Below are 14,706 nucleotides of genomic sequence, written 5' to 3'. Positions count from 1 at the left end.
CTGAGCAGGAGTGGGTGGTGGATTCTGAGCCTATTCCATGTTTGAAGAGGGGAAGTACAGCGGATGCCTTCCATCTGTCGAAGCATTGGCAGTAAAACCCAACAGAGGCAGATCTTGTCTCCTATGTATTTCAACCTTCATTTCGGCAATCTGTTGCATTAGCTGTAGGATCAGTTCATTCTGATCTACGATGACATATTGCGCCACCACCACGTCGGTCAGGCTAATTTATTCATTGTTATCACCCATCATTTCTTTTCCCTTATCTGAACTTTGATCAGGAAAGAAATTTGTACGACCTTTAGATATTGTGAATTAAGGATGATTAGCCAGCTTATCGACACAGACCAATTTTAAGTACCTGTTGAAGGAAAACAAATCAAAGGCGAATTTGTTAGTTTAAATTTAGAATACATAACACAAAATATCACATAGAGAGCATGTAAACACACAAAAGTTGCTTTGTTTGAGGACATGCCGACCCATGAGTAAGGGGGGAACTAATTTTTTAGACAAGCAGAAATTTGCTTATTTTAATTTTGGACTATCTCAGGAAGGTTAAATCACGTTGAGCTAAGGTCCTATTGTTGTATCTCTTTCGACGTTCGTTAATCTGAGCCTCATATTTGCTTGTAGAATGAAAGGGGAATAATGAAAATTTTGGAAGGTAGGGGTCGGGCCTTGAAAGGCTGCCTACGTTAAGGAGAATTCAGGCCCTACATAGTTCGAATACAAAAGGAAATGCTTGTTTTTTTCATTCATTCTTAAACGATTACAAGGAAATTGAATAACAAACAATATATATTCTAAAGATAAAGGTGATTCCATCTTAGCCAATCTTCTCGTTGTTGTACCATCAGTCACTGGGAACAAACTCAACTTGAATCTTTCCCATGTTTACGAGGGCTTCCACGTCGTGGCAAAATGCAAGGCACTTTTTAATGCTATGATCAGTGGTCTGGTGGTAGGGGCAACGATTTCAAACTTCGCTTCCCTAGGAATATAACACTCTCACATCCTTATGGAGAGGGGCAAAGACCCCGTTTCAAACCAGCTGCAAGTAGACCTTCAACATTGTTTCTTGAAAGGCGTGAAAGAGCAATTGTAGAACTCAGTATTCTTAGTGACCGGTATGTCGAGCCTCGGTTCATCGCACACAATGATAACTTTGTCACCCCACGTGTTCGTGACACTGTCAATATCAAGCAGGTAGCGGACTGCATTCTTAAACTCCACGCACTTCTCTATTGTGTGCCCTTTCTGGTTAGGATGACATTCACAGATCTTGCGGATGTCCCCTGATCCGATTTGGGAAGATGTTCTCTTGACGGGCTTCATCATACGCTCAGCCTAAAAGTGCTCGTAATTGAGGGCGCATGGAATGACTTTCATCCCTATTTGGTTTTCTTGAAGATATGCTTCGAGAGTGGCATTCTTGTCCCCTTCTGCCAGACGTACTTGGAAAGAAGGTTAGTGAGCGATCATTTCCTCAAAATCCTCTTCAATATTCTCCAACTTAATGTTTTCAAGGGCAAAGTGTGTATCATATAGGTACTTTCCGCGTAGCCTCCGTATGTCAGTCATTTCTTCATCCGTGATAGCGCATTTCAACGTCTTAGCCGCCAACTCCTCTACTAGTGGCAAGTTTAAAGCTTTAAAGGCTGTGGCAGTGACCCCTACCTCAAACCTCTTTACCATAGTCTCTTGGATCTTGTATTCAAGCAACTGTAAATCCTCTTCGTTGGTTCAATCTTGATGTTCTTGCCTTTATCCATAGCAGAGATTTTACCTTTCCTAAGACGATACAGTAATGTTTAGGATCTAGATACTAGGAATTTGCTTTTTGGGTTGAGAAACTTAAGACTCAGGAATTTGGTTGGACATTTGTAATAGTGACTTGTATATATTTGTTTGGAAGTTTTTGACAAGGAGTGGGTTAGCAAATTCCCTCATCCAAAGCAACACATCACATAAATAGTTAAACACACATATATCGCGTCCTAAACATACATGTGGCCCTTTTGTGCCGAGGGTAGGCCTAGAGATTTGAAGGATGTATCACGTCATTTAAAACAGATTGTTGCACCCCCCCCCCCCAAAATAAGCTTCACAAGTAATTAGCGATTTCGTTACAGAGTTTAACAAAAGGGTTCCATCTTTTGGGAAATGGTATAAAATGCCAATACAAATAAATCAAACCCACGCAAGGGATTAAGATAACTAGAAAGTTGAAGGCCTTGCCCCTTATCTTGCCTTTTCCACTTCTTCGCAGATGATGTACTTGCTTGTCACCATGTATGGCTTAGCGAACACAACTTTGAAGATGGTGGCACGGTCCGGAGAGTGTTGAGATGCTCATTCAAGGTTGTGTCTAGACGCATTAGGCACGCCCTTGTATTGGTCAACTCTTGTGAGACGAAAGCTAAGGCCTTTTGGCTTTCAAATTCTCTGAATTAGAGCTCCTGCTCCCTACGTAAGTATTTTTACTCTTTCTGCCGAAATTCTTTCTCTCTTCAGTCCCATTCCTATTGAAAGTGGTAGATATATCTGGAGCCTTACTTGGACATCTTCAATCTCTCGGCCCACGCGTGGTGTTGGGTTCACTACACCACGCAGATTATCATGTGTCCACTTTTTGTACTCATCAATATACCCAGCTTCATACCTGTTTTAAGTCATACTTTCTTTCATGTTGATCCGCCCGGCGCATTCCTGTCTAATAGTTTTGGCGAAAGGTATCTTGTCACACCCGTCGTAGTTAATGACGAAAGGGCTAGCATCTCCTTGGTTGGGTAAAATTTGTCTTCTGCCAAATTGCCGCATTATACTGCTTAAATTGTATGGTCGCATCTCCCTAGTGCTATGAAGAACCAAAAAAGGACACTTAGCTCCCTGAACCGCTATTTTCTCTGACATAAAGTCTTCAAACACCATTGTATGTCTCCTTCTTTGAGTTCATAGAACACTTTCGCCCATGCTTCCTTCGTGGTGTGAATTAGGAATTTGCGAATGCTTAGATGAAACTCGTAGTTATCAAAGGGACTCATATCGGTTGTCTTGGACAGCTCCTGTTTTTGAGTACTGTCTTTTTACACAAGTGTTCAATCATCCACCACTGAAGCAAAATGTTGCACCCTTGGAAAAATGGAAACCTGTTCTTGCATAAACCCAGAGATCGATAGATGTCGACTAGAATAATCGAGGCCAGATTATAGTGTTTCTTAACTTGTTTTGCTTTATCAATCCCACTAAAGATAACATCTGTAACTATCATGATCCGAGTGTCAATCTCATTCCTTTCATCCTGAGGAAATACCATTGTCCCCAAGAGGTATGCGGAGAATGCGAGAGTCTAAGTCAGCCTCCAGGTATTATGATCAAAGAACTCATTTGTAAAGTTTCTGAAGTAACTATCGTGTCCCCATCGTTAAAAAAATCTCATCAACGGCACAGTTTGGTGTCTAAAAAATCAGTCTGCATTCACTAGTTGTAATATGTCCTTCAGTTCCAGACTAGTTGGCTTATCCGGTAGCAGGATGTGATGATATGGATGTTTTTACTCTTACCACACATTTTGATGGAATCCATACAATCCTTTATCTCTTTTAGGGTCGGTGTTATTTCGACATCCCCAAATCGAAGAACCATTTTCTCGTCGTCCCAGATTTGAGTGATCACCTCGATAAATGTGGGCCAAACATCGAAATCCATTATAGAAGGGAGGTAGCCCAAGTGGATCGAGATATCCCTCATTTGAATCTCGTTGAGTTTGCCCCACCATACACGAAGAAGATCGGGTGCCTTGGTGACCATTTTAAAACTTAGGAACTGTTTTGATATCTACAAAAACTCATAAAGAGTTAGATGTCACCCCCACCCCCAAGACACAACAGTCCGTCAAACAACACAAACATCTTTAAAATAACATGTAAGTATGATCATCCATTCGGGTCGTGGGACCTTTTGGACTCAAGGTGATCTTTCTAATGAGCCCAACACGCCTTGGGCGTTGGTCATCTTAGGCAAATGCGCTAAATCTCAAAACTTGGCTTCGCTCTATCTTAGTCTGACTAAGAGTGGTTTTATTTATAGTGGATAGGTGACCCAAGCGGACTACTTAGGCTACGACAGTTAACGACTATTGACTATCAAGTAGCCAACTAAATTCGTCAGGGTGCACCGAGAAAAATTCGTTTAACGAACGATTGTGAACCCCCATACTCGTCATTTAAGTGATAATTAACACAACTTTCGTTTGACGAAATATGATATGCCCTGGAATGTGACAATTTAATAATGTAATATATAAAACTAAACAGTTAATTACACATAGTCAAGTTAGTTAGTTTAAGGGTTAGAACCGTTAAATCCCAAGCAGAGTCGTTATTCTATTTTATTTAAAGATAAAATATTTATTTATGGTTTAAGACTGACTTTAGAGTCGCCACTTAATTTTAGGAAAAATCAAGAAACCTTTGTTTTCAAAATATTTGCACAAAAAATCAATTGAAAACCTTAAAGGGGGTTCGTAGGTTCTTATTAATATTTTAGGAAGGTTTTTACGACACCTAAAATATTCGCTAACTTGTGATTATCCAAGAACTAATTTGTTTGGTTAAAAGGTGTAACTTAGTTGATTTTTAAAATAATTTAGGATCCCTTAATGATGAAATATCGACCTACTTTCTATGTGAGATATCTAACTTGCAAAATTTATATTTTTAAATATATATTAGGTTTGGTTGACTTGATTAAGTGGTTAAAACGAACTGACGTCTTGCTGGAAATTTGAATTTTTAACCCTAAGACTAACGACAATGAATGATAAACAACATAGCGATAAGGTAAGAGAAAGAGAGGGTTGGATCCAAATTCCGTTCCTGTCCACCTAGAACGGTGTTTGGATCCGTTTTAGTTTTGGGCCTTAGGCCCACTCAATTTGGTACCTGTCCTAAACCAATCATGAAAGGTAAATATTTTTTTATTTAGGCTTCGGGCCTAATACTTAACAAATACATCTAAAAGCAAAATAAGATGTGGGCCCTAACCTAAGCTCTTCAATTCTTGATCTGCTTCCTCGGTTTCCGTCAACCCAGTTGACTCGATAAAGGAAAATTGGGTCTTGAAGGACCAAACTCAATATGCAAAGATTGGAAGATAGTCCCCAATAGACTCGAAAGAATCACATGCAACAACAAAAATAAAATTACACCATTAGCATTTTTGAAACATTTAATGAGGAGATATCATTTAAAGCAAGATTCAGTGGAAGTTAAGCCAAATTAACAACATAAAAAAAGTTCAACATGAAACAGTGACCCAGACATAAACTTATGAACACAATAAAATATGGGGACATACTTAGCCAATAATCCACAACAACTAACAATGTTGAGAGGAAAACATGCTGCAAATAACAACATCTCGTTCTATAGTCTTACCAACTCTATTCAATGGTGTCTAGGGATGTTGGATTAACACATGAAAGGAGAGGAAGAAGGCAGAAAAATTTGTAAGGAACAACGAACCCAATTCTTTTGAGCGGCGGATGAAGAAGAAAGAAAGAAAGCTAAAACATGACTGCAAATAATCGAAACCAAGCAGCCCAATTTTTAAAAATACACGTTGGACATAAGCTCAGTCTAAATATACAAACACAAAGAAAAGGAGTATCATTGAGCAAAGGTACCACCTGAATGCTGCGATAGACATCGAGCTAAAAACACGATAGATCACTTCAAATTAGGACGAAATAAATAAATAACATAAAAAACACCACTATGATTTAATTAGCCACAACATGCTGGAAATTTATTACCAAGCATCAAACATCGAGTGATTAACAGTTATTTAAATAACCCGAAACAAGTTCGTGCTTCTTACCTGAGGACAACAATATCAAAAATAATAATAAATAAAAATTTTGGACTTGAAGGTCAAGAAGGGAAGAAGACGGAGCTTCGAGTCCACTCAAAACAAACACACAAGAAGCAAGAGTAAACAAAGCAAACTCCTATTAAGAAGCCGATAAACCAACATGCCAAATCCTAACTCACTACGCTTTAACTTGACATAGGACTAGATCACTGAAACGACTAAGAAAACATGTGCACATCGAATAATCAACAACAAACCAATAGTGACCAGCAAAACAAGTAGTCATGTAGCAGAACATTCCCATACATCAAACATATCATATAGAGATGGATACAGAGGCAAGATGAACACTGAGAAAAGAAAAGAAAAAAAGGAAGAAGGATCACCTTTTCTGGTGCAGCGACAAGACGACGAGTAGCAAGGGGCGAGCTATGCCACCACTGTAAAGAGACTTCTATCACGAGTACCAGACTCGGATAGCAAACAAGGAAAACGGGCAAAAATTTGAAAAGATATATATTCGTAATTGTCTATAGTGCGTCTTTTTAGTGCTAGTTCAAGCTTTCTTTATATTCTTGCTAAGTAAGGCTCCCGAAAACTTTTCTCCAAATCCAATTTCCAAAAATTTCCTCCTAAATATTCTCCAACCAACAGAAAAGCTCCCAGAAGCTTTTTAAAAAAATCCCCCCTTTCAACAGTGAATAATAAGCAATATATAGCAGGGAACTAGGGTTTGGGAAAAGTGGGGGAAATGGGTGAAATTTTTTTTACCAAAATCGAGCCTCAATTCAAAATTCAGAACGCCTAAACTTTTCACCAGCTAAGCTAAACTCCCTTTTCAGATGTTTCAACTCCATTTCGGAAGAGGAAAGGAGAATCGAAGATTCCATCGATTATAACATCCTTGTTGATCGATGTGGCATCATCTCGAACCATCAGAATGGAAAGTGCATGCCTCGTGGCTTCTTTTGATGTTGCGAACAGTAGTATCGTACTAGGGAAGACAACACGGGCAAGACAGTTCGGGTCACGACCTGTTGGACTGCTCGACATGGTCTCGATTAATTGGGATCGAGATTTTATGGGTTTCTATTCTTGCTAATTTCACGTTTGGGTTGCTAGAATTTTTGGGTTTTTCCCCTGCTTCTGCATCGTTTGGCTAAAGAAAAAGAAGAAGCGCGAGTCTAGGTCGGGTCAACTAGGTTAAGAATTGGATATTCTTCTTTTTGGGAAGATGATTGGCTGGGTCGGTTTAAAGAATTGTGCTGGGGCGCTGGAAAAATAGGAATGGGTCGGGTTTGGGTCACTGGTTACTCGAAATAGAGAGTAGGCTGAAAAAATAGAAATTAAATAGGGAATGGGTCGGATCAAGCATTGGGTTGGATGATACGTTTGAGTTGGAATTGGGCCTTTTGAAATTGGATTTAAAGAAGGATTGTAGCGACAGGCCCAAAATTGTCTTGAAATCTTGTCTAATTAAAAGGTTAGTTTGACCAAGTTCAGGTGATTAGCAAATTAATATTTAAACAAGATAAATTAATATAATTTAATTTAGGAGCCTTTGAATCTTAATGACATAAAATGATTAATTAAATTGCAAGGTAGTGATCCAAAAATATAACTATAATTTAAACTAAACTAATTTAATAAAAGTTTACTAAAACTTAAAATCTTTTAAGATTGTTTTTGAAGTGTTTATAAAATACACTAGTTATATATGCAATTATATAAGACATATTATTTAACATAATTTGCAATTTTATATTTCCCTAAAATTTTATAAAACTAATTATTTTAGATCGTTTGAAATCGAAGCTTTGAAAATTAATTATTATTGGGGAGAGTCAAAATTGAGTATCAACAAACATCTGAGAGGCTTCTGACCATAATAGTTAGAAGACTCTTGCTTCTCTCTATATGAGTGTGAACCACCTGAGGAGCGAGAGTGTGACATATCTCTTGTTTTTCCGTTAAAGTTCCTCTTGTTGGCTACAAGAGCTTTTTATTCTCCTTTGACAAATACACTAGACAATTGCTTAGCTAGTATTTCTTGTGACGACAATAAATTTTTAAACTCCTCTAAGGATGGTTGTTGAGTCCATCCTTAAATCGACGTCACAAATGGAATATATAAAGACTTCAAATCACGAATGAGAATTCTTCTCATTTGTGCTTCAGAGATAGCCTCTTCTAGATTCAACAAAGATATCTCAGAACATAAGTTGTTAATCTTCAAAAAGTACTCGGAAATAGAAAGGTTACCTTGAGTGGTGTTAGCCAATTCATTCTCCAATATCTGCAGTCGAGCTTCATTCTTCGAGTTGAACATGCAATCGAGGGTCCTCCATATCTCGTGAGCTAATTTACACTTTATAATGTGATCAAACAAATCGGAGGAGATTTTCCTCTTCATAGTGAACTCTACCTTCACATTACCTGCTTTCACTTCTTGCATGTACTGCTTATTTTGGTCCGTCAACAAGAGGACTGTGTCATTCCCATTAACGACATCCCACAAATCCTCTCCCACAAGGTATGATTCCATACATGTCTTTCATACCTTGTAATTGGACTGATTTAACAACTTCATCCCCAATCCATTGACACGGCCGCTAAAATCCATTTAGACAAAGTAGTTGAATTTACCTCTAGATAAATCTTGAAATAACACACAAAAATCAACGTATGGTTATGACTCTGATACCATGTAGAGAATAACAGAAGAAAAGTATAATTGGTAAACATTCTGCTAGCCCGAGATCATTAACCAAGATCGGAAGATTCAACTAAAGAAGAGGAAGCTAGAAAGGATAACTTGTTTATGGAAGAATACTCTTTTATTAGGTTGTTCTTGAGTTGCTTTGGTTGATTACAATTGTACAATATCATCCCATATTTATACTAACCTATGGATTATCCTAAATACTACAAGTTCTAGACTATTCTATTATTTACTACAAAAATATCTTCAAGAAAGTTTTAGTGAACTTATCTTCTAGCACATTCTCTAGAATATCTAGATATATCTTCAAGATAATTATTCTAAGTACTACACCAAGTCATTCTAGAAACTATACTAGAAAAATCTATAATATTCCAAAAATTAATTTTATCATTTTTTACAGGTATATCCCATATTTAAGTAATAAAAATACATTATTAAGTAACCCCAAGGAAACAAGAAAAAAGTATAACTTACATAAATTTCATAGCGTAAAGATCTAAATTACAATCTATTTCTATTCTTTTTCAATTTATAAAAATTCCTTAAAATCAGTGTTATCCGGATACATAACAAAAAAGACATTAAATATGATGCATTAAAACAAAACCAGTTACACTTTTAAAGGAAAGAGAATATAAAATGGGAAAAGACTCAAATATGCCATCGAACTTTTAAAAAACTCATTGATGGCATCCGTTAAAAGTTTGGCTCATTTATGCCATTGCTTTTAAAGAAAAGTCTCATCCATGCCATCTTTTTTAACTCCAATTTTGCAAAATTATTTTTTACACACCAAACAAGGTTTTACACTTTTCTATTTGTATTTTTGGATCAAATGTATAATTTTTTGTTGTTTTTCTTTAAATACACCAAGAACAAATGAAGAACATAAATAACTCCCAAATTTTCAACATCTCCAATTCTTCACGAAATCATCTCAAATTTCTGCTACAATTCTTTTTTAAAAAAACTAAAATTCTAAAATCATTTGTTGAGTTCAGAAAATTCACCCATATTTAAAAAATATATTCTAAAAAACAAAAATCAGTCCCAAAATTTCAATTTTTTTAATTCTTGTTTTTGTAGTTTTTTACATTAGATCTTTGTTGACTGGTGTTCATTGAGTTAATGTTCAAAATTTCAAACGATTTGAAGATGTGAAGAATGTACCATTAAAGAATGTTGAAGTTTTGAAACTTTAAAGAAATTTCAATTGAGTCTTATTGAGTTAGGTTGAATTCAAGCTCAAAAGAAATTGAGTTTTGGTATCTAGCTTGGAGCGAAACTACTCTTGAAATTTGAAGCGGTTCGTAAAGAATCAAATAAGTTTGAAATTTAGAAATTTTTAATGTTCTTATGTGTTCTTGGTGTTCTTAGAAATGTAAAAGCAAAAAACATACATTTGATCCAAAAAACATCAATAGAAAAGTGTTAAACCTTATTTGGTGTGTAAAAAATGGTTTCAAAAAATCGGTAAAAAAATGGCATGAATGAGCCTTTTCTTTAATAATAACAACATAAATGAGCCAAACTTTTGACGAATGACATGAATAATTCTTTTCTGAAAGTTTGATGACATATATATTTAACTTTCTCAACAACTTTTTTTAATTGTTGCCTGAAATTAATTAATCTTACTCAAATTTAAGTGAAAAATAAAGCGGCTGTTCTATTTCCCCCTTTCGCACCAAAATTCCACTCCCTCTTCTTAATTTCACATCTGACTCTCACTTTCTCCAATTCAATCAAAGTATTTTCATGTTTGGATTAAGACTTTATATGGCATGATTCTATTCTTCTAGATTTAGTTGTATTTTTTTTTTTTTTGATGTTGTGAATTAGGGAATAGAAACTGGGTTATGCCTGAGTGAACATAGAGTAAATTCGTTTGATTCGATAAGCAAATTACCAATTGAACAAGGTAATTTTGTTACGAGTATTCATCCATGGCAATTGCTCACTAATTGATATATGAAATGTAAAAACTTAGTTTCTCTATATCATTGTTGTGATGGTAAGAATATATTGGACTCTTCAAATAGATTGATTGATGATTAATTTATTTTTATTGTGTTATAACTTTCCAACTTAAAAAATAGTTAATTTGATTTGAGGATAAAAAATCATTCTAGAGATTTAGAGAATCCAAGAAAAAGCAAAATAGGTCAAGGTTTTTTTACTGTGATATTTTTCTTTTCATAATTGTACAAGAGAGAGCCCAATGGATAAGGAATAAGAATCATCTGTAAAGGATTGGAATAAAGTAATGTGCGTGTGGAAGCTCTTTCTTTCAATGTGTTCATGTGTCTTACAATAGGATGATAACCAATATATCATTGTCGATTTTCTACTTGATGATAGGTATGGAGAAACAAGCATTTTGAAGCACTCCTTAAAATGGCTATGTCGGTGAGTTGACTTCCACTAGTGACATAAATACTTTACACATGTCTCTTTATTTTATTATTTTTTATTTGCAAAAGATGCAAGTTCATCACTACTATTCATAAGGAATCTGCAAATAACATATTAAAACAAGAACATAATTACTACCCATAAGAAAAGAATCAATAATCCCAAGGTAGAATCAAAGAAGAGTAATCTAAAACTAACTTGTGTTTATCTTCAGCTAAGCATGTTCACACACGATGGACAAAATTATCCGTGAGCCACGTCGACTGGTTTTGGGAAAGGAGTGAAAAGAAGACTGTATAGTTGAATGAAGCATAATCTAATTTTGAAATACTTTTGGATGAACCTGATATTATATTCATAGTCATTCCATAACAACTTTCATTTTCTCAATAATTTGGTTTGCTTCTTCCTTAGATACTCCTTTCTTGAAAACAACAGGAGTTTTCTCGCCTAACTTCTTTGTTTCCTTGTGTCCCCAATCAGTTTAACTACGGAATCTTTGATTATCTTTATTTTTTGAAAATTATTAGTAGGATTAGAATATTATGATCTTGTATATAGATATATATATATATATATATGCTTATTTTTTTTTACAAGTAAAGATATATGTAGAAGTGTTTAGGTTTTTGACAGTAAATATCTAGTATATCAATCATATGTATTGACCTTTATGAATTTATATAATTTTTAATTTAAATATTTGTTGATACTTCTAAACGAAATAAGTATTGTGTACAAATTGTTGCTAAAGGTGTATGGAAAGTAATTGATCTATTGCAGTAAATATTATTGTCACTAAAAGTTTTTCTAATAAATTACTAACTAACTTCTCTTAAGTTTTTCCAACAACTAATATTGTTGGTAGATAAATTAATTTATGGCAACATTAAATTTTGTTGCGAAAATTTTTATAAGCCACCATTATAGAAATGTAAGGCAACAATATTTTGGGTTGCATGGAGTCATTTTTAGCAATAACATATTTTGTTGTTGCAAAAGCTTTTCCAATCAGCATTTATTGCAACAACTTTTTTATTGTTATAAAAAATACTTTTGGCAACAACATCCAATATGTGGCAACAAAAACATTTGTTGGGAAATGTGGTTTTTCTTGTAGTGGTTTACAAGTATATACATTGAAATTTATTGGAACATTACCCAATCTTCGCTTAAATTAGTGTATCATACATGACCTATTCAGCCAAGAAATCTTTCAAATTTGATTCATAAACTTTTGTCGAAATTTTGGTAAGCGAGGTGAGTTATTAAGGATACAAAAGTGATGGAATTGTTGTTGGACAAACGATTTCTTTTCTGAATCTTTGAGTTCATCGAAAATTCGATCAATTTTGATTCAAGATTGTCAAAATTTTGAAATTCAAAATTCTTCTCCCAGTTCATTGTAGATCCTTTAAGTTTTGATTCAAAATTGTTGAAAATTTCAAAATCATTCTTCTAGTTCATTGAAGATCATTTCAATTTTGATTCAAAATTATCAAAAATTTTGAGAAAATACATCATGAAAGATCCGTTCAATTTAAATTGATAAGTGTTGTTCTTCTAGATACATTAAATAAGAAACTGTTGCCCATAAAAAATTTTAGATTTGAGATCGATACGTTATTGTTTGGTAATTGTTATGTATCAGATGTAGTATGAATTTGAATTTACATATCATGCCTAAAGAATTAGTGCGTGACACATTATTATTTATTTATTTATTTTTTGAGAAATACTATATTTTATTTTATTTTTAAAAAACATTAATGTGTAATTGTTCCAAATAACATATTTTTTTGTGTGTGATACATTACAAAAGTTTATATCAAGTATATTTATATTGAACATGATAAATGTTAATCAAAGATTCAACAACTTTAGAGTTATGTATCAATACCTTAAATATGAACATGATACAATGCATAACACAAAAGTTATTATATCAGTGATGTGTTGAATCAGTACTAACACTAAAAAGACTAATTTAAGAATTAAAATAAGCGATATACATTGAAAGTAAGCCGAAATAATTGAAAGATCGATCCAATGGAATGAAGTATATCAAGACCGTTATTAGAAATTCCTAGAATCATTTCAAATGCATTCCAAGATGAACTATGTGGGTTAGCAAGGTTTTTCTATCTCTCTTCCTTAAAGAGACCGGAAGTAAAAGATTCAGTAATATTTTAAGATACTTTTAAAAAAAAAACTAAAAGAAATCGAAAAGTGAAGTGATTGAAAAAAATCTACATCTTGAATAACTTGATTCATTTATTGGAAAGAAAAAATATTTGAAATTCAAATATAGGTTAATGTAAGTAACTGTGTTGTGAGATTTCTGGAGTGAAAAAGAAAGAACAGTCATGGATAGAAGATTTCAAATTAATGTATCCTAAAAAATAATGATGAGATCAAAAAAATGAGATTTTTGATTATTTTTTTAAGTGGTAGAAAATATAAGAAAATATGATAATAGATAATTTTTCCAAAAAAAGATGCAACGCAATTTAAAAAAATAGCCAAAGAGATTTTGGGATGAAGAGGTTGTTGTTGCCCACAACTCGTGCAAAAAAGAAGAAAAGAAGCGAACAGGTCCCTTGTCTCTCTTTCTGTGAAAGTGCACGAAGAATTTCAATATCAAGAAACTGGTTAATGAAGAAGAAGTGGAACCCCTATTGTTGTCATTTGTCAATATGGATTTCAAGGTATTTTATTTCTTTAACATGATTATTTATGCATTATCGGATTAGGTTAAAACGATAGTAACAAACTTCATATGAACTTTAGTATCCGAGAATGACAAATTTTATTCTTCTAATGCCAAAATATATTCCTAGAATCACTAGTTGAGTTACATAGTGATGCTAAAATATAAGTGAGGACGAGCTCTACTCAAAGATTGTGTTTAATAAATATAAATATGGTTGACCTTTTACATATAATATTATTAGTGCTAAGACACAGAAAAATAAAAGACTAGATGTAATATCTTTTCATGAATTACAACAAATTTGTATAACAGAGAACTAAAGATCATATTCGAAAAAATAAGAAATTTTTCTTAAATTGACATAATCGGACCCATTATATGATCATTTACGAGTTGATATATAGGTTGGTTTTGTATCAATATAGGTTGTTGGAAGAAGCTAAACTAAGTGATCGAGGTGACATACTTGATTTTTCAACACCAGTATTGTGAGAATGACAACATTATGGAGATTAAAAAAATACAAATTTAGAGATAAATTGATATTATTGCGTGTCAATTAAATCATCCGTGGATATTATGTATTTTGACTTGTAGTTGCTATTTGTAGTGTTGAAAATTTTCAAGACAGGAAAAATTCAGAATAGGCGCAAAAAAACAAAGAAAACTTTGTTCGATTTTTTGTAGAATTATGGTAAGGCTTACTTTAGGATTCTCCCCTTAGCGCCGGTCATGGACCACAATTGGGTAGTGACAGGCTTTTACATTACAAATTTCAAACCAATAGATTGAAATTTTAACTGATGACTAAAATTTAAATATATCTATTTTTGAAATAGAGGTTTTCCAAGTGGATCTATGTGCAATTTATGCATGAACTACTAGGCCCAAGTGGATTTTAAACTCAAGGCCCAAATTGCTCTTAACGGGTCGAATGGACCAACTCATTTATCTATTTCTCCCCAATTTCATGTTA

This window comes from Solanum pennellii, chromosome 11 (assembly GCF_001406875.1).
Source record: "Solanum pennellii chromosome 11, SPENNV200".
NCBI classification, from domain to species: Eukaryota; Viridiplantae; Streptophyta; class Magnoliopsida; order Solanales; family Solanaceae; genus Solanum; species Solanum pennellii.
This window is presented reverse-complemented; position numbering follows the sequence as displayed.